Raw genomic sequence first — 25,156 nt, forward strand, 5'->3', positions numbered from 1 at the left:
CTAGTTATATCTTCCCTTTTATGGGCCGAAAAATTCTTTAGGTCAGATTTAAATAATTTTATTTATTTAATATAGTTGATTAATTTTACTTAAATATTTAAATAACTTAAATAATTAAGGACTATTAAGCAGAAGAGGGAACAGACTGGTTCTCTGAGCTCCAAAGGCTAGAGGTGTAGGGAGACAAGTTTTATTTTTCCCTTTTCCTCCCCATTCAACCAGTGTTTGGGTGTCTACACTGTTTAGAGTACCAGTTGTACAAAACATGCCTCCTCCTCTCTGAGAGTTTATATGCCATTTATAAAACAAAAGCAATTCTTCCCTTACAGGTGACACAAGGAACACCCTGTTTCTGTACCAGAAAGTAAAAAATTTAGAAGGCCAGTGGCCTGATTTTTTTTTTCTCCCCGATCTTATCTTAAAGAATTAAGTGCGACTTAACATTTCAACACAAGAATGCGTTGACTAGGAAGACAGATATCATCTTATTATGAGAAAGAAAGTGGTCCAAGTTTTATCTTGAATACGGAATAATTTGGAAATTAAAAATTTTACCTTCTTTGTTTTTATTGTTGTTATTAACAGGACATTTGCACACACATATACCTGTTCATTTATTGGTCATTCTTTCTTTCACGAGGGAGAGCATCGAAGACCTGATGTTCATTTGCAGTGTGAGGGGTTTACATTTAGACATGAGGAAGAAATTGCAAAGTAGCTTGGAGGCTCCACAGGGTTTTTTTGTTTTGTTTCCCTATTTATTCTGTGAACCCATCACATTTGTCCTAGAACACGTCATTAGGAGCACAGTATTTGTTGAATTAAAGATACTATTTTTTGAGAGAAACCAGGAAAAATAAAGTCTCTGGAATCTTTTAGTCCTTAGATTCTTGGGTTTCTTCAAGAAACTTCTTTAAACTTCTTTAAAAACCCTTTCTGCCATTTTCATTTTGCTTCTTACCAACTTTGGGACCTTGGACAAGTCATTTATCTCGAGTTCTTGTCTATAAAATGGGCCTAAATACCTATTCTGCCTGCTACAAAGGCTTTTTGTGTCCACATTTTTTTTGGAGAACTAAATGCCAACAGTGGATGTGGAATTCTGTAACATTGGACAGTCTTTCAGTTTTCTGGGAGGATGAAAAAGCACAGTTTGATTAATTAAACTGTTTAGGTAGGCCAGCATGTTAGAGGAAGCCTGATGAAGTTTTGAATCAGTAGAACAGCACATAATATTGATCTGTAATCTTGTAACCCACCCCAGGTAGCAGCCAATTTTAGGGTCTTAGCAGGGTCTCACACGTCTAAATGTTGTAGGTCATAGGCCAAGTAGCAGTTGTTGAGGTCTGTTTAGTATTCACAGTGTTAGCACTGAGGCCTCAGTTACTCTTTCTCCCACCATGATGCATGGCCTCGGGTCGAGTCCCAGTCCCACCTCTTGCCAGCTCTGCACCCTCAGACAACACACTTAAACTTTGGTGCCTTCAGGCACCTCATCTATAAAAAGGGGCATATAATAGTGTCTACTCATAGGATCACTGTGCAAATTAAAACAGATAGTGTATTTAAGAAGCTTAAGATCATGCCTGCGTCATGGTAAATGCTCTGTAATGTCATTATTAGTGCAGTAGTTCCAGACTTGGCTTTTACAGACCAGTTGACAATATGGTGGTGGGGAAAAAAAATTAATTTACCAATTTTTAGTTTCGTCAGGGAGGACATTAAAAAAATAGAAAGAAAGGGAAACTACTCACCATTATTTCCTTGAAGAAAAAGGACCCACTATTAGAATAGAAGACAGCCATTTTCTCTTTTTTGGCCGCGAGGCTTTCGGGATCTTAGTTCCCCAACCAGGGACCCCTGCAGTGGAAGCGCAGAGTCTTAACCACTGGACGGCCGGGAAATTCCCAAAAGATAGCCATTTTCAAGGAAGTTGGCAGCTTTACGTGGACTATGTAGGTGTATGTTTCTAATTCTCATTTTTACATAGACTGGAGAAAACTGCCACAGGCCAACACGAGTAGTATGTGGACAGGTATTAAATAGATACCTGTCTCAGTTCCTCCATTTATTGTCACCTTAAGCTCTTCTCTGAGCCTTAGTTTTCTCATGTGTAAAGTAAAGATACTAATAGCTATCTCACAGGGTTGTTTTGAGAAACCGGGGTAATGTATGAAAAATGTTTGGCATATAGTAAGTGTTCAGTTGATAGAACTTGTTATCCTCAAATGATTAGTTGAGTATTAAGCCGGTCAAGCGAAATCCCCTTGTGCTTTGTGCCACTGGGAATTCCGAGAAGTAGGGTATTGTGCTTGATTGCAGAAGTTTCCTGCAAAGGTGTCCTCTTCATTCTTTCCTCTCTCGTTTATTCTCAACAAGTCACTGGAGGCACTAAACAAAAACCTGACTGTTGCTCCCCTGCTTTAAGACCTTTGGTGCTTTTCTATGGTCTGTAAGATTAAGTCCAGATCACTAGTGTGTTCTATGGAATCCTTTATACGCTTTGGCCCATCGTGCCTTCCCAGTCTCCAGAACACGCTCTGCTCTTTTTCTGCCTCTGTGTGTTTTTAAAATTAATTAATTAATTTATTTTTGGCTGTGTTGGGTCTTTGTTGCTGTGCGGGCTTTCTCTAGTTGCAGGGATTGGGGGCTACTCTTGGTTGCGGTGCGCGGGCTTCTCATTGCGGTGGCTTCTCTTGTTGCGGAGCACAGGCTCTAAGGGGTGTGGGCTCAGTGGTTTTGGCTCACGGGCTCTAGAGCGCAGGCTCAGTTGTGGCGCCTGGGCTTAGTTGCTCTGCTGCATGTGGGATCTTCCTGGACCAGGGCTCGAACCCACGTCCCCTGCATTGGCAGGCGGATTCTTAACCACTGCACCACCAGAGAAGCTCTGCCTCTGTGTTTTTGATGAAGCTGGTTCCTCTTGAGAGTTCCCTTACCTATCCTCTGATGGGTGAATTTCCTGCTCATTCTTCAGCATCCTCTCAAGTGTACACTATTGAGACCTTTCTTCCTGGGATTGTTCCTCAGCTCTGTTCCATTAGCACTTTGCTGGTGATGTTGTACATATCACTTTTTTGTGTGTGTAGTGATATGTTTGTATGTCTGAATCAGCAGTCACAAAACACCCATACTATTCCCTTATCCCTGTTCCTCAGCCACCCACTCACCTGTCCCCTTTGGAGACATCAGTGTTCTACCGGAGATATTTTTTTCCTTCCAGAGATACTTTGTGCACATATAAACAAGCAAATAGAAGTATGTATGCATTCCCCCCCGCCCCCTTTACGTGAATAGTAGCATGCTATGATTACTGTTCTGCATCTTCCTTTTTTCCACTTAATATTTTGGGAGATATTCAGTGTTAGCACAAAGGAAACTTCCTTGTTCTTTTTTTACAGCCTCGTGGTATTCCACTACACAGATACACTGTAATTAGCCAGTCTCCTATTGATGGATATTGGATTTGTTTCCAGTTCTTTGCTTTTGCAGTCAGTGCCATAGGGGAAACGTGAATATATGTCATTTTACACGTGTGAGATTATACCTGGAGGAGAAATTCCTAGTAGAATAGTTGTCTTCTACTACTACTTCTTTTCTTTTTTCTTTCTTTTTTTTTTTTTTTTGGCTGCCATGGCTTGTGGGATCTTAGTTCCTTGTCAAGGGATTGAACCTGGGCCACTGCAGTGAAAGCGCCGAGTACTAACCCCTAGACCACCAGGGAATTCCTGTCTTCTGCTTCTTAAAGCTAGGAATTTGTTTAAAAAAAAAAAAAAGAAAGCTAGGAATTTGTTGTTTTTCACTTTTCCTCATAAAGTGCCTAACTTGTCACTGGTGCCTAATTAATGCCTGAATGAAGGATAGAATAGTCCAGCTGGTAAGCCAAGATGGATTTTTGAAACAAACTGGACTTTGATATCCTAAGTCCTGATATCAGGGGTCCACAGCTAAATCCTAAAGCTTGCCGAAGTTCTGGCAGCTGTCCCCCATGGCTTTGGGTGTTATAATAGCCCATAGGACATGGTTGGAAGATGTCTGTGTAGCTCGCTCAGCTTGGGACAGATGGGACTTTTCAAAACCCCCCTCCCAATATGACAGTCAATACAATATCCCTCTCCCCTGTGAGCTCACCCCTAGGGAAATCCTTTTACTCTCCACCCAGTGAAACTAGGTCCTCAGAGACTCCTGCAGTAATAATAGCCAATACTTCTTTAGTCCTTTCTAAGTGCTAGGCACTGTTTTATGCACTTTACATGTATTAACTCAAGGAATCCACGTTAACAGACCTCGGAAATAGGTACTGGTACTATTCCTGTGCCCATTTTACAGATGAGGGAACTGAGGGCAGCATGTGTTTAGGTAATGTAGGTGGATTCAGAGAAAAGAGAGTAAGAAAAAAACACCTGCCCCTTAGAAAGTACCAAATTGTTACACAGTTTTACCAGGCTGGTTTTGTGTGTGTGCTCTCTTTTCTCTCTGTGTCTCTGCAGTTTCACCTTAATTATTGACCTTGATTATTGGGAAATGTTTCTCCCACTGAAGGGTATTTGGATGAACATGGTACATTCTTTCGTTTGTCCCCTTGATCTCTAGTTTAGCTTACCTGTTAAAGATTTCCAGAATGATCTAGCAGTTAATTCCAGTTCCATTTTCTGCCCCTCCTTTTTAGTGAGGTCCTAATTGGACTTTATAATCTAGTTTTTTCATCTAATCTTACTTTAGCAAAATACAGTCAAAGCCTGTTACCCAATTCTTTCTGTTACGCTTCCTTGAAAAATTTGCTTTTGATATTTGGGGAATAGCCCTGGGAATTTTGGTATTGCATGATGTTCAAGGGGAAAGCCAGTGGCATGTGTTGTGTGTCATCAGCCAGCCTGGAATGCTCACTTTAATAACCATGTCAGAGGCATGTCTTCCCGGAAACCTTGCCCAGATCCTTTCTCTATTTCCAAGCTCTGAATCAGCATCAGGGATTCTTTTAGATCAGCCTTGTCTAATCACCTCTGTCCTTTACAATAGCCACCAGCCGCGTGTTTCTACTCGAAATGTAGCTAGTGGGACTGAGAAACAGAATTTTAAATTTTATTTAATTTTGATTAAACTTTAAATGGGCAAAGCATTAGGGAGTGCAGATGTAGACTGTATCCTCCACAAGGGAGAGATGATTCTTTTCCTCCCTCTCCTAACTCTGACATAGGACCATGCTTCTTATGTATTTGATGAATGTTTGATAAATAGCCCTCAGATAAATAGCTGAAATATGTAAAGAAAGTTAAAATATTCCTTAAATTCTACTTCCTAGGAATAGCCATTTTTAAGAATTGTGTTTTAGTTGTAGAAAAAATTGCCAGTTTTCATTGGCATTTCAGTGATTTCTGCAAAGGATTCATCCTCGATTCTACAAATTGAAATTCACCAGGGTTGTTGTAGGTTTGGGAATTTTCGGAGATGGAGGCTTAAAATAAATATAATAGAAAGGGTCATACGTTTAATAGAAGTATGACTAATATTGGTCAGGTAGCTTTATGAAGCTTGTTGTGACACGATGGAATTCTGTCCTAATGATTAGAGTCCTTGGTGAAAATCTTAAGAGGACGAATCATCATTCCTTCCACTTCCACATCCCAGATGCTTTTGCTGGCATTTTGTTTTGAGGATAAGTCGGGTGTTCCGGTGTTTTTGGCTTGATTCCTTCTTGGGATGATTGGGGTATCTGAAGAGAGAGAGATTTAAGGATTTATTACTTGCTAGCAAGACTAAAGAAGCAGAAACGGATCTGCTGTCATTTCTTTTCCATAGTGGAAGCAGCACCAAGTTCTTTTTGTAAAGGGGGAGGTAGGGGGCGTGTGTGTATGTGTGTGCTCACGTGCATACACTTTTCCCATGTAAAAAGGTCACTGATTTAGTTTTTTTTTTTTTTTTTTGCGGTACGCGGGCCTCTCACTGTTGTGACCTCTCCCGTTGCGGAGCACAGGCTCCGGACGCGCAGGCTCAGCGGCCATGGCTCACGGGGCCCAGCCGCTCCGCGGCATGTGGGATCCTCCCGGACCGGGGCACGAACCCGTGTCCCCTGAATCAGCAGGCGGACTCTCAACCACTGCGCCACCAGGGAAGCCCTGATTTAGTTTCTATTAAATTTCCTTGAATCCCTAATGGTTTTCCCTACTCCAAATCATTTGTTTTTGGGAACTTCCGTTCTGTTCTGAAATGATGTAGTCTTTACATTGTAAGCGGGCTGGTGATGTTGGGGCCTAGCGAGGCATGGATAGAGTGATGAAAAATGATAAAACTGTGGTGCTCAGGAGTAAAGGAAGGAATTTTTTAAAGTCTTTGAATTAAGTGGAACGTGGCATTGGATCCTGGAACAGAAAAGAGAATTAATGGAAAAACTGAAATCCAAATAAAGTCTGCAGTTTAGTTTTTTGTACCGGAGATAATTTCTTTGTTTTGACACGTGTAAGTCTAAAATTATTCTAAAATAAGTTTAAAGAAAAAGTCAGGAAGAGCAAGAGCATTTAAGGGCTGTGAGTTCACTAAGTGAGGTGGGGTTTACATAGATTTAGATTATATAAGGGCCCTCTGGGAGCTCTGCCGCTCTCTGTGTCCACTTCCCTCGTTAAAGTCAGTGTTCCAGTCACGTTGGATGACTGTAGCTCTTCCAGAGGTCCTTGCTTCTGACTCTTTTCATATACTGTTTTCTTTTTTATGGTATATTTTCCTGCCACCCCTTACCCCCAGCCAAACCAAACCAAAACCAAAACCAAAACAAAACCGAAAACAACCCCCACAAACAAACAAACCAAAAAAACAAAAACACAAAACTTAACTAATTCCTTTTAATTCCTTAGGTCTGCCTTAGGTTTTATTTCCCTCAGAAAGCCTCCCCTGGCCTGCAGTGGTCAGCCCCTTGCCCGAGTTTACTTATTACTCTGTGCTCTGACTGTCTGCGTGCTTCTCTCTTTATCCAGCTACGTCTTAACACCTTGAAGACAGGGGCTGTGCTTTTCACCACTTTATCTCTAAGCATGTAACCCAGGAATCTAGGCATCATTGATGTTCAGGAAATGTTTCTTGAATAAATATCTTTACAACAAGAAGCAAGACTCCTGCTCACACCCCCTCACCCTCTCAGCCCCCACTGGCAGTTTCCCTCATTCCTTTAGGGGAATGGTGGCTGTAGTTTGCTGTATAGTGGCACACATGCCATAGATGGCCAAATCCCTGCCATAGAGAGAGAAATCAGGACTTTAGAGATGAGAGAGCACATTTTTAACAAACTCAGTCTTGTATTTCAAGCTCCCAGGGGTCCAATTCAGGAAAATATTTTGTTTTAAAATCTGCTAGTTATGTACCAGACTATCTTTTCCTGTACTACATTAATTTATATCTCATTTTACACTAAGAGATAACGTGTAGGTTGTTTTAAGTCTGTTCTTTAAGTAAGCCATTATCTAGATAATATTGTCAGATATGACGCCTGCTTTTGAATTTCTTACATTCTATTTGGGGGAGAATGAACATGCTTACCCCACAGTTTTTTACTGTGGCATAATAACATGAATCAGGTAGTGAGAGTAGCGCCCTTTGTTGCGCTGGGCAGTGAGACATTGCCAGTGCTAAATCTATTACCTCTGTCTTCAATTTCCCTTATGTCGGTATGACCTCTAACGAACAAAAAGGTTGATGAATTTGGGTTGCATCTAGTTAGACGGGGCTTAGAGATGCGGATTCTAAGGAAAAGTTACGAACTCAAGGGTCTGTGGACCCTTAAGGGATTGAGATGGGGGAATGTCCATGATGCTGTCAAGAGTATGTGCTGAATTTTGGTTCTGTTTATTTTCTGTGAAGAGAGGATCTGTAGCTTTCTTTTAATTCTCAAAGGAATCCATGACCCAGAAAAGATTAGAACCACTGGTTTAGAGTAACACTGACACCCATGGCCTCATTTTGTCTCCCTTTTATTTCACCGTTTTAGATTGGGCCCTGCGTTTTGTTTTTCCCTGATATTTATTTGGAGGCGTCTACTGTTGAACATCTAAGGGAGGGAGGAGTGTGTAAGTTTTCTTTTTGGAAGCTTGGTTTATGGCTCTTAAGCCTTCATGTATTCTCTCATTGTTTAGTAAAAATGTCTTTGTATTTGAAATATGATTACTACTTTGCTAGGTCTAAGTAGCTGAGCAGTGGTCATATAAAGATGAAAATGACTAGGTTCTGGCCTTAAATAGGCTTTCAGTGATATACAACGTAAGTGCTCAGAAATGGTAGCTAATAGTCTCAAGGGAACAACTGTCATGTAGTGTCATGGCTGTAGTCTTGGAAGATGTGTACAGGGTAGAATAGGATCATAAAGGGAAAATTATCCAGACTTTATTTTATTGAAATTTCACCGTTGGGGTTTCCCTGGTGGCACAGTGGTTAAGAATCCGCCTGCCAATGCAGGGGACGCGGGTTCGAGCCCTGGTCTTGGAAGATCCCACATGCCACGGAGCAACTAAGCCCGTGCACCACAACTACTGAGCCTGCGCTCTAGAGCCCGCCACCCATAACTACTGAAGCCTGCGCACTTAGAGCCTGTGCTCTGCAACAGGAGAGGCCACCGCAATGAGAAGCCCACACACGACAATGATGAGTAGCCCCTGCTCGCCGCAACTAGAGAAAACCCACACGCAGCAACGAAGATCCAATGCAGCCATAAATAAATAAATAAAAATAAATTTCACTGTTGATTTATCTCATTACGTCATTGATATTTTGCAAACCTTTGCATGCAGGGGTGTAACATAGCACCTCATGGTGCTTAGGGTCATTGACAAGCTGGAGAGGCCCAGTTGGAAATACAACAGTGACTGAGGTCCAAGCTGTGACACACGCATTCACGTGGAACTCTTTTAAAGACTGTTGACACCATTTCCCCCCTTCTGTGGACAAGGTTCTCTTTGCCCATAGTCACTCAGCATGTATTTATTGGCCACCTGTACATAGGGTGTGTAATACTGGACTGGAACCTTTGACTGGACTGTTTACTTACTAGGAGATGGCAGTATCTTTTGATCGCTCCCCATAATCAATATGGTGACAAGGTCCTTTTTGCTGGGAGGCAGTATAGATGGCCTTTGGAAGTCAAAATGCCAGAGTTCTAAACCCAGCTCTGCCATTTGCCAGCTGAGTAGCCTTGAGTCAGGTCAGTTGATCCCTCTGAGCTTTGGTTTCTTCTGAGATATAACTATTATGTAGGACTTTAGCATTATAGACTGCATATCAGCTGCTTCGCAGAGGGCCTGTCATGACGTAGTCAAGCCCAATAAGTAGAAGCTGTTTTGTTACTAGCTGATGGAGATTATAAAACTTGGAGAAATTCTCTCATTTTATTTATTCACTAATGATAATTACTACATCACTCAGAAGAGAGATTCTACATATGTGAATGGGAGGAATTGGGTACTCCTGGTTAGTATTAGAAACTGCGGTTATGTCTTTTTTTTTTTTTTGGTTAGTCCTGTTTGTTCCATACTTTTTACTAGCGAAAGGTTCCTAATCTGGGTTCCTGAATTTTTTTGTGTAAGTGCATTTTTCTGAGAGAGAGGGTCCATATTTTCATCAGATTGTCAAAGGGATCCTTAACTGCCAAGTGATTAAGAATTGGTTAATTGACCTATTAGGTCAGTAGAGAGTCACAATTGGTACCCTTGATCTGAAATTATCCATTATAGTAAGATATTACTGAGAGAACTGATCCAAATAAAAAGAACGTAATGAGGATATAGAGTGAATACTCAAAAGCTTTTGTGTGCCACCCTTATCTATTTATTTATTCTTTAAGCTGGGAGGAAGGGGGACACGTAGGAAAGGAAGAGAGGTATCAGAGGGAGTAAGAATCCACCTGAAGAATTAAATGCCAGCTTCTTGCCCACATATTCCACAGACTGATTCTAGGTCATCACTCAGCCTCCTCTTCCCTCTACTGTAACTTCCAATGAGGCTGAATCACTTGTTTTCTTCCAGACATGTTTTAAGGTTTTATCACCTCATGTTGGTCCCTCTGCCTAGCCTCTGCTTTCTCCCATAATTTGCAGGTCCAGTTCTCTGTGCTTCAGAGCTCCTTCCTGATGCTGCCTTTCTTAATTGTCATCAGCTTATACATCCCTTGAAAGCACTCACTCTCATTCATCTTTTGTCCTCCAGAGGCATAGTCCCTTGTATAGAGTTAGGCACTAAAGTGAAGAATGATGCATAAGGTGGAACCGAATATCTGCTAAAGGGAGGAAAAAGATACAGGTTAAAATTACTGAAAACAGAAGCAACCTAAGTGTCCATCATCGGATGAATGGATAAGAAGATGTGGCACATATATACAATGGAATATTACTCAGCCATAAAAAGAAACCAAATTGAGTTATTTGTAGTGAGGTGGATGGACCTAGAGTCTGTCATACAGAGTGAAGTAAGTCAGAAAGAGAAAACCAGATGCCGTATGCTAACACATATATATGGACTCTAAGAAAAAAAAAAAAAAAAGGTCATGAACCTAGGGGTAAGATGGGAATAAAGACACAGACCTACAAGAGAATGGACTTGAGGATACGGGGAGGGGGAAGGGTAAGCTGTGACAAAGTGGAAGTGGCATGGATATATATACACTACCAAACGTAAAATAGATAGCTAGTGGGAAGCAGCCGCATAGCACAGCGAGATCAGCTCGGTGCTCTGTGACCACCTAAAGGGGTGGGATGGGGGGGGAGGGAGGGAGACGCAAGAGGAAAGAGATATGGGAACATATGTATATGTATAGCTGATTCACTTTGTTATAAAGCAGAAACTAACACACCATTGTAAAGCAATTATACTCCAATAAAGATGTTTAAAAAAATTACTGAAAACAGAAAAAATCATCAGATGCCAGTGTGAGTTCTGAGTTCTGGGAGGGAGTTTGGGAAACCCTTTTTATAGCCTCAGTGACAGCCTGCGTAGGGAGAAGAACCCACCCTGAATTAGGAAGCAGGAGTGTGGGGAATAGGTAGCCAACCTTATGGCCTTGGCCAGGTAATATCACTTCTGGACTGGGGTTATCTTCTCTGGAAAGTGGGTTGGACTTTTTTTGAATATGTAATAGCGATGGTGTTAATGAGCATCTGCTGTGTACCAGGTGCTATGAGAATATGATAGGGAACAACCAGACAAGGCCCCCTGCTTCTGTTCCAGTAGTATTGTCCCACCCAGTATTGGGTGGGTTAGTCCCTTCATCAGCCTTAAAATTCTGTGATCTGGAGGATGGGGCACCAATCTCTGCTTGGGATTGTTGTGAGGATTAAATGGGAAAGTGCTTTGAAGATTATAAAGTGCTCTTCTCTTATTTATCAATATTTTGAGTACCCTCCACCCCCCCCCCGTCTTTGACCTATAACTTAAACAGATTAAAAATGTTTAAAATGTGTATGAAGGTCACTGCCAGCATTTTTACATTAGCCAATCCCCAGTGAGGTTTTCATGCCATATTGTAAGCACATTAACATAGGAAGATTGGATAGAAGCTTTTTGCACCAGTAGGAGTATGAACTAATGATCCCAGGGTTTAGGTAGAGTCAGGCACTTAATTCTTTCCATTATAAGTGAATCCCTTAACAGGATTGGGATATAGATTTGTAATACCATCTTCCCCAACTAAAAATGTATTTGAGGAGAGTACATTTACTTATGAATGTTTCTGAATTTTTTTTACGTAGGGTTTGTTTCAGCCTTTTAATTGAGTTCTGTTTTTTTTCCCCCTGAAGATTTCAGGCTGTCTCTTAAATCCTTTATTTTATTTATTTATTTTTGGCTGTGTTGGGTCTTTGTTGCTGTGCGCGGGCTTCTAATTGTGGTGGCTTCTCTTGTTGCAGAGTGCAGGCTCTAGGCATGCGGGCTTCAGTAGTTGTGGCGCGCGGGCTTAGTTGCTCCACGGCATGTGGGATCTTCCTGGACCAGGGCTCAAACCGGTGTCCCCTGAATTGGCAGTTGGATTCTTAACCACTGCGCCACCAGGGAAGCCCTGTCTCTTAAATTCTTAAATGCAATTTCATGCTGGTGAAGGCTGCATGTTGGGGAAAATCAAACTTCTCTACTGATATGGGGTGTTTGACCATAAATTCAGGAGATAGTTTTTCTTCAAGTGCTTGCATTTTGTGATTAGGATGAAAATTTTTTTTTTTTTTTTGGCAGTACGTGGGCCTCTCACTGTTGTGGCCTCTCCCGTTGCGGAGCACAGGCTCCGGACGCGCAGGCTCAGTGGCCGTGGCTCACGGGCCCAGCTGCTCCGTGGCATGTGGGATCTTCCCGGACCGGGGCACGAACCCGCGTCCTCTGCATCGGCAGGCGGACTCTCAACCACTGCACCACCAGGGAAGCCCCTAGGATGAAAATTTTAAAGCACAACTCCCTTGTCTTTAAAATTGTCCCAGAACCCTCAAAACAGAGAGCAAATGATGCAATTAGGATGCAATCCATTGCCTGTGGGTTTCAAGGGAAATCATTTTCTACACAATTCGGAAGCTCATGGATAAAGTCAAGATTCCTTTTATATCTGGTGAATTTTGTCAAAAATGACCTGATAAGGTGAGATTCTTACCTTGAGGTTAGAGTTTTTGAGTGTTAAGCAATGCTGTGAAATTTCTAAGATAGCTCTGATTTATGAATAAAATGTCACTTCTGATTCATTCTTTGAGATGTTTCTTTTCTTTTTTTCCTTGAAACTTTAAATGGAATTGACTTTGTTTACACTATTCTGGTGTTTTTCACTTTTGGTGAAAGGAAAGACTTCCATCCTTTCCTGCTGTCTCCTGTGTTGCGTCTTAACTCTGCTGTTTGTGAGTTCTTGGGATTGAGATAAAAGATGAATTTTTACCTACCCACTGATTTTTTAGTGTAGATATTTTAATTCCTTTAAATTTGAGACTGACTTTCTTTCCATAGAATTTAATTTTATGATTGTCCTTATTGGGGGCTAACCCCCTCAGGATTCATATGAACACAGCAGTCTGATCAGTAAGGAAGATGCTTCTTCCAGAGCCTTTAAAGAGTATTTCTATAATAGTGGAGTCACATAATTACTTTTTTTTTTGGTGACTTTTCAGGTGTACTTGCTGTGTGAGTAGAGATCAATTTTTGCAATGGGTTGAGAAAAAAAAAATGAGGTTGAATTCAAGGGCAGAAATTTATAGCATCTTCTCCCTTACATTGTTTGAGAACTGAAGAAAGGTGCAAGTACTTGTGTTTTCTCACAATTTAATGCTCAGATGACTGAAGTCATATTAATTCTTAATTGCAGATTACTGAAGTTTAAAGACAACCATTTTCCATCAAGTCTTATTTTGGAAATGGTCTTTGTGGTTAAAACACGAGAGACTTTCTGTTTCTTCTGAGTCTTGGGTGACATCAGTGTGCCCATTGAGGAGACAGCATATTGAATCCTGACCTACTTTCCCTTTCCCAAGTGGGTTTAAGAAGCCGTAAGACAAGGTATGTAATAGTACTTTGAGCAACATAAGGCGCACACACATTTTTATGGGGAGCATATTATTAAAGTTTTGCCTCGAGGTAGATAACAGCCTGTTCCTCTTATAGTGGAGAGCTCTGCTGAAATAGCAGATGGATTATAGCGATAGTAGCCTCTGTTTTCTCCAGAAAGCTCAAGCTGCACAGCTGTTTTGTCCATTCAGCCTTTGCAACACTGCAGTGTTGGGGTTAAGCCATGTGCATAGGTTTCAGAAGCAGGCAGCTAGGGCCACACGAAGCTGGGTGATCTAGAATGAGTTGCTTGACCTCTCCGAGGCTGTTTTCTCATCTGTAAAATGGGGATTATAATAGTACCTGACTTGGGTTATTGTGAAAAATGATATGAAATCATATATGTATATTGTTTATTTGGTACTGTGCCTGGCTCATGAATATTTGCTATTATTACTTGTATAAAAGAGAGATGACTAAATGGGAAAACAACTAGTGTAGGCGTGTGTGTGTATTTAAAGCCAATTCTAGTGCATTTTCTGTTCCCTCATTTACCCCACATACTGTGCAATGGGAAGACTTCATGTTGGCGTGGGACTCCTGCTCTGTCCTTTTATTTCTCATCTGGCCCCAAGAAGGCCTTCAGTAAATGTTAACTAAGTGATGAACCCGAAGCCCCTCATTGTGAAGTGCTGGCTTAATTATCAGAGAAAGATGTGATTTCCTGTGGTAATTGCTAGGTATATTTTTGTATATTCCAGTTTGTTGAGAGTTGATTATCTATGAAGCATTCAGTAAATCCCATTTTATCAGACCTTTTCATTTTCCAGTCTCTGAAAGGAATTTATTGTGCCTAACACTTGGAAAATGTTTATATTGGGTTGTACAGCATGGTTTCCTGTGGTAAGGTTGTTAGAAGTAATAATGGACTGGCTAAAAATGTTAAAGCATTTATCTGTTAGGTTTGTTGGCAGATGAAGTATGAAAATGACAACAGCTGATGGCCCAGTTTCATCAGTCAGCCTGGAAATCAGTGACAATCAAGCTTCTTTGTGCTCTGGTTGGAGGTTATATCTTCTCTAAGGTTTCCATTTCATGAAACATTTTTTTGTTAATGGAAAACTGGGTCAGCAGATGATGTGATGAAGGGCCATAGGTGTGGTTTTAATAATTGTTAATCTCCAGAGTTACCGGGTTTTTCTTTGGCCTTTTAAAAAATGTACACTCTCTAGCACCTCTTACCTTTATCTAGGCTTAAAATAATACCTGAAATTGAATTTAAGATAAGACCCAGAGCTGTCCAAGTGGCCTCTGAGCAGGTTGGAAACACGGACTTTCAGGAGCTGGAGGCTTGCATCTGCTCTGGATTGATTCAGTTCTTCATCCTTCTAAGAAAGGTGAACTGTGTTCTGGGCAGTTTTTTGTAATGGGGTTTTCAGGCTAGATGTTTAACAAAAAAATAGAGACCCTCATCAGAAGTAGAGGTTTGAGGGTGGCTTCGGCAAAGAGGAGGCAAAAGTCCCTGCCTCATGTGCCAATTGAACTCCTCCGCCTTCCTTCCCTAGTGGCTGCATTTCAGGACTTGAAAGAGCTTTGGAATCCTTTGTTGAGTGCTTTGGGTGAGATTTGTATTCAAGTTGCTTTTTAGAACTAGGCTATTTGCTTGGCCTTCACCCCCAATCTCTGTGAATCCCACAGCTGTATAACAGACATCAGTCAGACACCAGACATCTAAGAAGTACCTCCTGTGTGTGAGGTTCTGGGGAAACATAGAAGGAAACACATAGAAGGATTCTCTCTATTCCCTAGAAACTCAGTGAGTCAAAGAGAGAAGCAATACTGACTTCCTTTAAAAAAAAAATGTACACCTAAATAAATATACAGCTAAACTAGCATTTTAATCTTTAGAACTCAAAAATGACATTGTAATGTACCTAGGGAGACATTTTCTAGGATTTCATTTTATGAAATTAAAAAAAATTGGTGGAAAAAAAAATTGGTGGTCTTCATTCTTTCGACATTTTATGTTTTTCTATTTAGTTGATATTACTATTTTTATTTCTTCATTATCTGCTGTTGGATCAGTTATTGTCCAATCAGGAAAGTGGGAACCACTCTAGATACTTCAAGCAGAGAGGAATTTGTTACAGAGGTTGTGGAAGGGCTGGAGGAGCAAAAGGAGGAAAGGAGGTGTGTGGTGGGGAGCACAAGGGAGAAGGGGGTTCTTAGCCAAAGATCAGAAAGCTGCCTTTGGGCTGGAGCCCAGGAGTCTGCACTCACAGATGAGCTTGGAGCCATATTGCCTCAGTTCAGCAGGAACCCAGAAACCAGTGCTCCGCTGATGCTGCTAGAACCTGTGGTGTGTGTGCAGTTGCCTGCAGTCCTCCACAGTTGCTCGTTGCTGCTGCAGACATAACCAGAAGCAGGAAAAGTGTTGTATCCCTCTTCCTGCCATCCAGTCTCTAGCCTTCGGCAGATTCTTAACTGGAAGCCAGCTAGCAAAGGAGTCTGGGAAATGTAGTTTGCAGGCTTTCAGTTCTGGTGATACAGAGAAGAGTATAGAAAGTGTAGGTATGGCCAAATGAATGCTAGCATTACTTGGGAATGATGAATTTGTCATAGTGGACCTGAGCGGAGAAGGCATTATTTTAAACTGATAACATTCAGATAGGTGGAAAAGTGTAATGGCATTCCAGCTAAGGGGTATAGCCTGGGTAGAGGTGTGAAAGCAGGAATGTACAAGGCAGGTTCAGGGAACAGTTTATCTGGAGCTTGGAATTCTTATTGAAGGATAGTTGGAAATAAGGTTGGAAAGGTAGGTTGGAGTCAAATTGGGGTGGAGGTGTTGCGACAAAACTGTTCTAAAATTAACACAGAGCAATGCTTTGGCCTGGGAGAGACCAGTGAGGAAACCCACATGATGGTCCAAGTTTTGGAATAACAAGGACACAACTAAGGCCACGGTAGTGGAGTTGGAGAGGAAAATGCAATCCGAGATAAGCTTTTAACTGGTATATATATCAGTGGGTTGGGGCAGGCCATTGGAAGAAATAATGAATTCTCATTTTCTGTTAGTTTTTCCACATAAATTGAACGTGTTAATTACTTTAGGATCTTTGAAGGTCTCTGTTCTCTACTTTTTATGCTTTTACCTCTCTCTGGGATGGTACCTTAGTGAGTAAGACTCATCATAATATTGTGTGGATCTGTCTCAAAGTGGCACTAAATTAACTCTGGTCATAAACTTTATTAGTAAATCTGAAACCTGTGTAACCTCTGCAGGGGCCTTGATAACTTGAGGTGACACTTTTATTACTTCGGGACACCTTTTTGGCTTTTTCTTTTTTTTAACCATCTTAACCTTTTTTTTTTTTTTTTTTTTTTTGCGTACGCGGGCCTCTCACTGCTGTGGCCTCTCCCGTTGCGGAGCACAGGCTCCGCGGCCATGGCTCATGGGCCCAGCCGCTCCGCGGCATGTGGGATCCTCCCGGACCGGGGCACGAACCTGCGTCCCCAGCATCGGCAGGCGGACTCTCAACCACTGCGCCACCAGGGAAGCCCCTGGCTTTTTCTTTAGACACAAATTCACGTATCCCATTCAGCAAGTAATTGAGCCAGGTATTATGTGCGGTACTGAGGTTGAATGGAGAGGGGAATAGATATGACACTAGGTCCCCATCTTCTTGGAGTCAACAATTTAACAAGAAACACTTTAAAGGAAAAATATTACCGGGCCTTAAGAGTCTTTTTTTTTTTTTTTTTTTTTTATGCGGTACGCGGGCCTCTCACTGTTGTGGCCTCTCCCGTTGTGGGGCACAGGCTCCGGACGCGCAGGCTCAGCGGCCATGGCTCACGGACCCAGCCGCTCCGCGGCATGTGGGATCGAACCCGTGTCCTCTGTATTGGCAGGCGGACTCTCAACCACTGCGCCACCAGGGAAGCCCTACCGGGCCTTAAGAGTCTTTGTAGTTGCTGTTTACCTGGAACCAGCCTCCCACATTATTAACTCCCTCACTTTTCTGTTTTGTAATTGTCTGTTACCCTTTGTTAGAATATGAACTCCAGGAGGGCAAGGATCTTTGTCTCTTTTGTTCATTGCCATATCCCCAGTGCCTAGTGTAGTGCCTGGCACAATAGTAGGTAATTTACAAAGGCTTAGTATTTTTTTGTTGAATGGTTGAATGAGAATAAGTGAATGGGGCACCCAGGGAACTGAATAAAGGCCACAGTGGTTAGAGTCCCTGAGAAAGAAGTAGAGTGGTGGAGATGAGATCACATAGGGATGTATAAGAATTGGGGGTTTTATTAGAAGGGCAGAGGGAAGCTCTGAGAGGTTGTAAGCAGGAGATCAGCAAGAACAGATCTGTACTTTAAAAAGATGATTTGCTACTCTACAGAGTATGGATTGCAGAGAGCAAGAGTAGGGTGGGAAGAACACTTGACGCTGTAGGGATCTAGCTTCCCTGGAAGCAGATATGTTTTCTTTCTCAGCTGTTGAGTTTGAGTGTCTGTTCCAAGGGTAGGGGTTGATTGTTATCAGTCTGATTATAATTGCATGCACTTAGGTTATCATTAGCCCCAAGAGACCTACCTGTCTCCTTGAACAACATCATTGTCCAGGGATCCTGCTGACGGAAGAAAGCTGTCAAGACAGCTTGGCTGTTAGATGCCATTTAACTAGTTTGTGTCTGTGTGTGCCTCCCCTCCCCTCCCCTCCCCTCCCCTCCCCTCTGTGAGATTTAATGACCTAGTTAGGGAGAAAGTCCAGGCCTCTTGGCTACATTCCAAGTGTTCTACCACTAAAATGTTGATATTACCTTTCTCAGAATTCTTCTGAATCATTTGCAGGCACTGTAAGTGGTTTTTTAAACTTTGATTTTGCCACTTTAAAGACTTTGTACTAGTACTTTTCGCTGTAGGAATTTGAGTTGCTGTGGTTACTTGAGGAAGGCCTTTTCACTTGCCTTTGCTGTTTTTTTTTAATATATATATGAATTTATTTTATTTTTGACTGCGTTGGGTCTTTGTTGCTGTGAGTGGGCTTTCTCTAGTTGTGGCAAGCGGGGGCTACTCTTCGTTGCGGTGCACAGGCTTCTCATTGTGGTGGCTTCTCTTGTTGCGGAGCACAGGCTCTAGGCGCATGGGCTTAAGTAGTGGTGGCCCGCGGGTTCTAGAGCACAGGCTCAGTAGTTGCGGCGCACGGGCTTAGTTGCTCCGTGGCATGTGGGATCTTCCCGGACCAGGGCTCAAACCGGTATCCCCTGCATTAGTAGGCATATTCTTAATCACTGTGCCAACAGGGAAGCCCTGACTTTGCTTTTTAAAACGGAGTTGAGTAGCCTGTGATAGGTAGGAATGTTTCTGCCTCCTGACGTGTTAGTTGGCAAAGTAGTAGAGGCAGCCTTTAATAAAGGTCACTTTGGAAGAATATTATTTAGGTACTTAGCATTCTTGGCATTCTTGTGGAATGATACAGGTTTGGCCTTTTTATTAAGTTCTTAAAATCGAATGGTCTTTAATTAGAAGCAAGCACATATAAAACTTTGTGACTCCAGACAACACTGGTTTTACTGTATTAGATTGTAGAGTGTGGTTTGCGCCTGTAGGAATATGGGTTTTGGAGGAGGAATCAAGAAGGGGTGTGAAAAGGCTGTATCGAACACGTTCTAGCCCTGTCCAGGCCATTGGCTTACTGCAGCCTTAACTGTGTGGAATGTGGACATACAGCTTTCAAGCTCGATTGCCTTTTGATTGCTCCTGACTAGGCTTTTAGTTCTCATGATTCAACTGGTTGAGTTGAGCTTTTGTTAGGTAGTCAATATGGAAAATGGAGTTCAGTAGCTTAAGTTTTTTTAACTCATGTAATTATAAGACTTGACAAGCCATGATTACATAGATTTTAATTGTCATCTTTGAAATGGTCTGCTCTAATGTTTTAAATAAGACAGTGGAGGAATATATACATTCAAGGACTGACAAGTTATTACAACCACCCCTGCCCGCCCCACCTCTAAAAATAAAAACAGTGAGAGAAATCCCACCATACTGTATATGTATTGTGTAACGTTCTTCACTGGGCAAAAAGGCTTGGGAAAGTGTATATTGTCTCTTCATCCAAGTGTAACTCGGGATGTCCTTAATGAGGAAGACCTGAAGGCCTGGTGTGTTTGACGGAGTATTTTGGTATAGACACGTTATATAAGTTTACAGGCTGACACCTGTGCTGTTTAGGGGAGTCGATAGCCAGAGGGCTCATCCTGTTATGGACAACAAAATTAAGCCCCTGACAGGCTCTCTTAAACACAGTGGGTTTTCTGAGCAGAAAGTTGAAACAGCAGTTGGATTGCAGGAGCAAGTGAGTGGTCTGAGGAGTTGGGAAGATACGTGCAGAAAGTGAAGGAGCTTGGTTGAGTCACCTCAGTTCGTTACCAAATCCTCTCTTCCTTCTGCAGACTATAGTAGTCACATTAGCCATGTTATAAAAGTTTTCATTTAAGCATAGCTGATGCTGTAGGTAGTTAAAGTCAGTCTGCTGACAAGGTTTTAAAATGGTGGTATATTTTTCTATTCTGTTCTTTCTCGTGTGAGTTAGAAATCAGTAGCTATTTCTTGTACACTGATTTTAAGACTTTTCCAAAGAAAGTAGCTGTGATATGTTCCCGGGGCCATGTGTAACCTGGGGAGTGGGAGGTGAGGTCAATGAGGGAAACAGGGGGTTTATGTTGGGATGAAACAGTGTGAGCGTTATGTGCACAGGTAACTGAGAAAGGTATGTTGTCACCCAATGTAAGTATATTTTTGATAATTTGAATTCAGAGACATTGTTTTCTGAATAGCAGCCAAATACATGAGGTCAAGGTGATTTCCTCTTGTAGGTAGGACAGCTGTCATGGAAGAGTAGGTTGAACCTGTTTTCCTTCTTAAGTATGAGGGCTGAAGTAGTGGTAAGAGATGACTCATTCGTTTTCATGAAAATTACCGGCCAAGGACTTTCAAGGAATGGTGGTTGATAAGGAGGAACTAGTTACTATTCTGGTCTGTTATCTAAGGGAAAATCATGAAGCTAGCATTTTATAGAAAATGCTATTTATTAAATTCCTTATATGACTACAAGTGTTTTCTTAGTTATTTTTGGACTCCTCAACAGGACATGTTACTTTTATAGTTTGAAATTTATCTTGAAGTAATGGGTAGTAGATAGGTGCTATATGGAACATACAGCAGAAGCTCATGAAAGTATACATATGATGAGGGACAGAGGTTGTTTTTGTCCCCTCCCTGATCATTTTGATTCTCGGATTTCATTAACCTTATGAAAAGGGTTTCATTAACCCATGGCAGAGAGTGGTGTGTAGAAACAGCCCTGGGGTGGGGTGGGGTGGGGAGACGCGGGAGAGGCCCTAGCACAGGTCTGACGGCAGCTTCTGTGACTTCCCTTTTCCTCTTCAGCTTCCTCATCTGTTACCTGAAGGAGTTGGCTGACAGCTCTCACAGCTCTGCATTCAAGGAGCTTTCATTTGGAGAGACAACGGATTGGTTCATCTAGAAGCCTTTTTAGTCGTTAATCCCAAGAAGAATCTTAGGAATTTTTTTTGGCCAGTTTTCTTCAGATTTTGCTTCTTATTTATCTGCCCTTTCCCCTTGGCCAACTCCCTTGACAGTGAGACACAGGGTCATCGGTTTAAGTATGGGAAGGAAATTATGGCCTTGAGCACAGTCAGAAAGAATCTGGCTCTCAGGCACTTCCTGTGAGCCACCACTAAATTACAAAGACTGAGCCCTGACAAGGCTTTTCAAAGGGGCATCTTACACCACCACTGTGTCAGCGTTTCCGTCGTAAGCAGTTGTTTTTCATGGTGCTTATTATGACCAGGTTTGAAGTGGCCTTTACACGGAAGGCATTTACCCAGTAGGGTGAGGGTATAATATCAGAGAGAGAGGTGGAGGGAGGGGGAGAGTACAAAGATTGCTTTCAGAATTCCCTCTTTCAGCCCAGACTGACCAAGCCTGGGGGTTCCTCAGAGGATGAAGTCTAGACTCTCCTTATTGTGACAGGGCCCACCACAAAACAGGTTTGCCCCCGACCTCTCCCACCATACGTACCTCATGCTCGCCATTCCAGTTCTCTGGCCAGGACAGCATGTTAGAGCAGGAGGGCAGGCCTGGCGGGGGTGGGGAGGTGTTAGACCTGGGCCTTTCAGACGGGCACCATCCCTTACTAGCCAAGTTGTTTCCCTTCTCTCTGTCTCGGTTCTCACTAATCTGCATAAGTTTCCTGAATGAGAAGAGAAGGGAGCCTTTCAGGGACAGACAGGAGACTCTTTTTGACTCTTGACTCTTGGCAAAATCTTGGGAATTAGACCACCAAATGTCTGCTTATTAAATTGGTTTTTGAACCATGAAGTTTTTTGAGCTTTTTAAAAAACTATAGAAGTTGAAAAAATTCTTTTCTTTATATGTGGAATCCCAACATATAAAATAGATCAAATTGAGTTGCTCTGTTTTAAGGCTGGAAGGTCTGGTGTTCCACCTGTTCAGCCTTCTCCATAGCCCTGAAGATCTGCCAGTTAACATCCGGGGCCCTCCAGGGCACTGCTCCTCAACTGTTCTTCTCATTGGTACGTGAGGATTAGAGTCACCTGTTTGACAGGACCCCAGGCAGAGAGGCCTAGTATACAAGGGAGAGAATCCCAGTGGTTGAGAGAGGGGTGTGCTCAAATCCCAGCTCTACTTCCTAGCTATGTGAACCTGTGTTTCTTCATTTCTCTGAATTGTATCCTTTTTTAAAAACTGTAGAGAAAAGTGTATAAAGCGTGTACAGTCTGAACAATTATGAAGTGAATACCCTACCCGTGTAACCAACCCAGGTCAAGAAATAGAACAGAAGCTCTGCTCGTATCCTTTTTCTATCGTACCTCCTTTCCTAGCCTCAAAGTAGGAACCTGAGATATGCTTTTCAGATAGTGAGGTGATAAATATTTGAGTAAGAAATATTTTTCATAATACCTTTTTGTTAATAGTGCCTACGTGTAACATCTTCTCATTCAGAAAATCCATTTTGTGTTAAATGTATTAATTCATAAATCCATCACCTCTAGAAGATAGGGATAAACACCTCAATTTAGCAGATTTTCAAATATGATGAATTGAGCCTAAGGCGTGATTTTGTGCTAATTCCAGCCTCCTTCCCATGTTCTGTCTTGTAACTGTTCATTTTCCATTTCTCTCAGACCTCTGCTTTTAACTTTATTTGAAGCAAGGCAAGTATATAAGTAAGTGTGGAGGCTAGAAAATGGAAAGGAGAAATATAAGTATTGGTTTACTAGTGTGAGTCCTAAATAAGTTCTTTAATCTGTGAATTCAGATTGTTCCCTACTAAAATTTGCTGGATTTAGAAGTTGTTCTCTTATGTTTCTCTGTGACCATTGGTCTTATCTTCAGTACAGGTGAATTAAATAAAACCAAACGTTCTTATTAAGAAAGTTCCTACATGTGGCATAATTTTTATTACTAGCAGTAGTCTGCTTTAGGACCGGCAACTCATAGAATAATGCAAATGAGTAGTGAGGAATAATTAGAGATAATGGGCTGAAATCCCCATGTCATCTTAGACTGCCACCAGGGGAACAGAATAGTAAGGCTTACTGTTGTAAGGCTTACTGTTGGACTTGAAAACAAGCCGACCTATTTTTCCCAATTGACAGAAATGCCTGTTTCTTCCTCTGCAAGACACATTTGGCTGGACGGTACCTCCACTTTTGTATATTCAGATAAATTGTTTTGGAGAATGTTCTTTCAAAAAAACTTTGTTGTTTTCTACTGAACTTTAAAAAAAAACTGAATAGATCAGAAGTGCTCAGAAGCAACTGCTGAGATAATTTTATAGGTTTTCTTTACCATTTCAAAAATCAATGTAAAATTGGCCCAAATACCAGGAAATTCAGAGGTAAGATGTGGCTGTGTTTTTTTTGTTTGTTTTTAAACATCTTTATTGGATTATAATTGCTTTACAGTGGTGTGTTAGTTTCTGCTTTATAACAAAGTGAATCAGCTATACGTATATGTGGCTGTGTTTTTGTATCTTGGTTTGGTAAGAATCTTAGCTCACTGTATTAATGGTAGATAGGCTGTGATACCAAGGTGGATTCGAGTAATTTCAGTTTCCAGTTGGCCTTGGTGTTGCATTTCCTTTGGCGTGGAATATTTTTGCGGGTTATCAGAAATTGTGTGTTGTTATTGTTCTTAATATAGGTAACCCAGAGAAATTGTGCTGCATTAGTGAGAAAGATTTCTCAGCCTTCACTTTTGTCTTTGTTTATAGTTGCTTTGATCAGATAGCCTGATCAGAACTCCAGAGTTACCTGAGAGAAGGCTGCTGAGGATAAAGTTTAAGGAAGTGCTTTTGCTGAAAGCAGCTCCCTTCATTCATCAGGGGAATTTGATTTCATCCTGTGAATAACTTGGCTTAGAAATTTTGTTTCTTTGGGACCGGCTTGTAGAGTTCTGCATGAGAACTGTGTCATGGTGAAAAATGGGCTATTTGCTTTATTCTGTGTGGGCCGGCTATGATGGTAGGATAACAGAGCTGTGTTTTTCTACGCTGGAATTTGAGGTACCTTTACCAGGGTTTGGGGGGAAAATAAATCAAGAGGCGCATTGGAACTTCCCTGGTGGTCCAGTGGTAAAGAATCCGCCTTACAGTGCAGGGGACACGGGTTGATACCTGGTCAGGGAACAAAGATCCCACATGCCACGGGGCAACTAAGCCTGTGCGCCACAACTAATGAGCTCTTGCGCCGCAACTAGAGTCCACGTGCCATAAACTACAGAGCCCACGTGCCCTGGAGCCTGCTCACCACAACTAGAGAAGAGAAAACCCACACGCCGCAACTAGAGAGAAGCCTGCGCACTACAACGAAGAGCCTGTGCACCTCAATGAAAGATCCTGCGTGCCGCAGTGAAGACCCCGCATGCTGCAACGTAGGCCCAATGCAGCCAAAAATAAATAAGTAAATAATAAATCTTAAAAAAAAAAAAGGAGCATTAAGAGACATTTGTAAAAATTATATATGTAATGTCAGAGAATCTTTCATAGCTGTTCTTTAAAAAATTAACTTTGGGCCAAATTATTTTCAAAACAGTCATCTATCAGTCCTTGAAAATTGTTTTTGATCCCTTTGTGTTTTCTTCATTGGGACCTCTGGAGAGTGCTGGCCATTGCACAGCGCATAGTAAGAGCTGAGTGCACATACATACCCATTGTCCAAGAATAGCCCATCTGTTGTATGAGATTACATGTTTCAAGACCAGATGGTGAAACACTTAAATCAGTCTTTCCAAAGATCCAGATGACCCATTTCAGAGATTTCCTGTACCCAGAGCCCTGGGGATATAGTAAGATTCTGTGGCTTTGAGGAAATCCTCCCTCCTACGCTAAACAGGAGTAGGTGCATGTAGCCTGTGCTAGTGGGAGCAACCACCAGTACTATTCTGGGCAAATATTTGCTGTTTGCTTCCTTTGTAAAATCCGTGGCTTTCTGCCCCTTCCCTACCATGTTATTTGAATTTGCATTGGACTGAACGGTAGAAATATAAGCCATATTCAAATGGTGTTTTCTTTCACGTAAGATGATCATCGCCTTAGACTGTGTTAATTTGTTAGGTGTGGAGTTGAGGTAGC

The 25,156-nt window shown here is 41.8% G+C and overlaps 1 protein-coding gene across 3 annotated transcripts in view; it reads left to right on the forward strand.

Moving 5' to 3' along the window:
- The window catches only part of ARHGAP35 (Rho GTPase activating protein 35), a 122,396-nt gene that overhangs the window by 11,037 nt on the left and 86,203 nt on the right, over positions 1 to 25,156 (forward strand). The window contains exon 2 of one of the 3 annotated variants that reach the window (XM_033845284.2): positions 13,298 to 13,488. The exons of the other annotated variants lie outside the window; for them this stretch is intronic. The gene's annotated coding sequence lies outside the window, so the exon portion shown is untranslated. The remainder of the gene's footprint in view (positions 1 to 13,297; positions 13,489 to 25,156) is intronic. 3 annotated transcript variants of the gene reach the window in all.

The sequence above is a fragment of the Tursiops truncatus genome, chromosome 19, assembly GCF_011762595.2.
Source record: "Tursiops truncatus isolate mTurTru1 chromosome 19, mTurTru1.mat.Y, whole genome shotgun sequence".
Lineage (NCBI taxonomy): Eukaryota > Metazoa > Chordata > Mammalia > Artiodactyla > Delphinidae > Tursiops > Tursiops truncatus.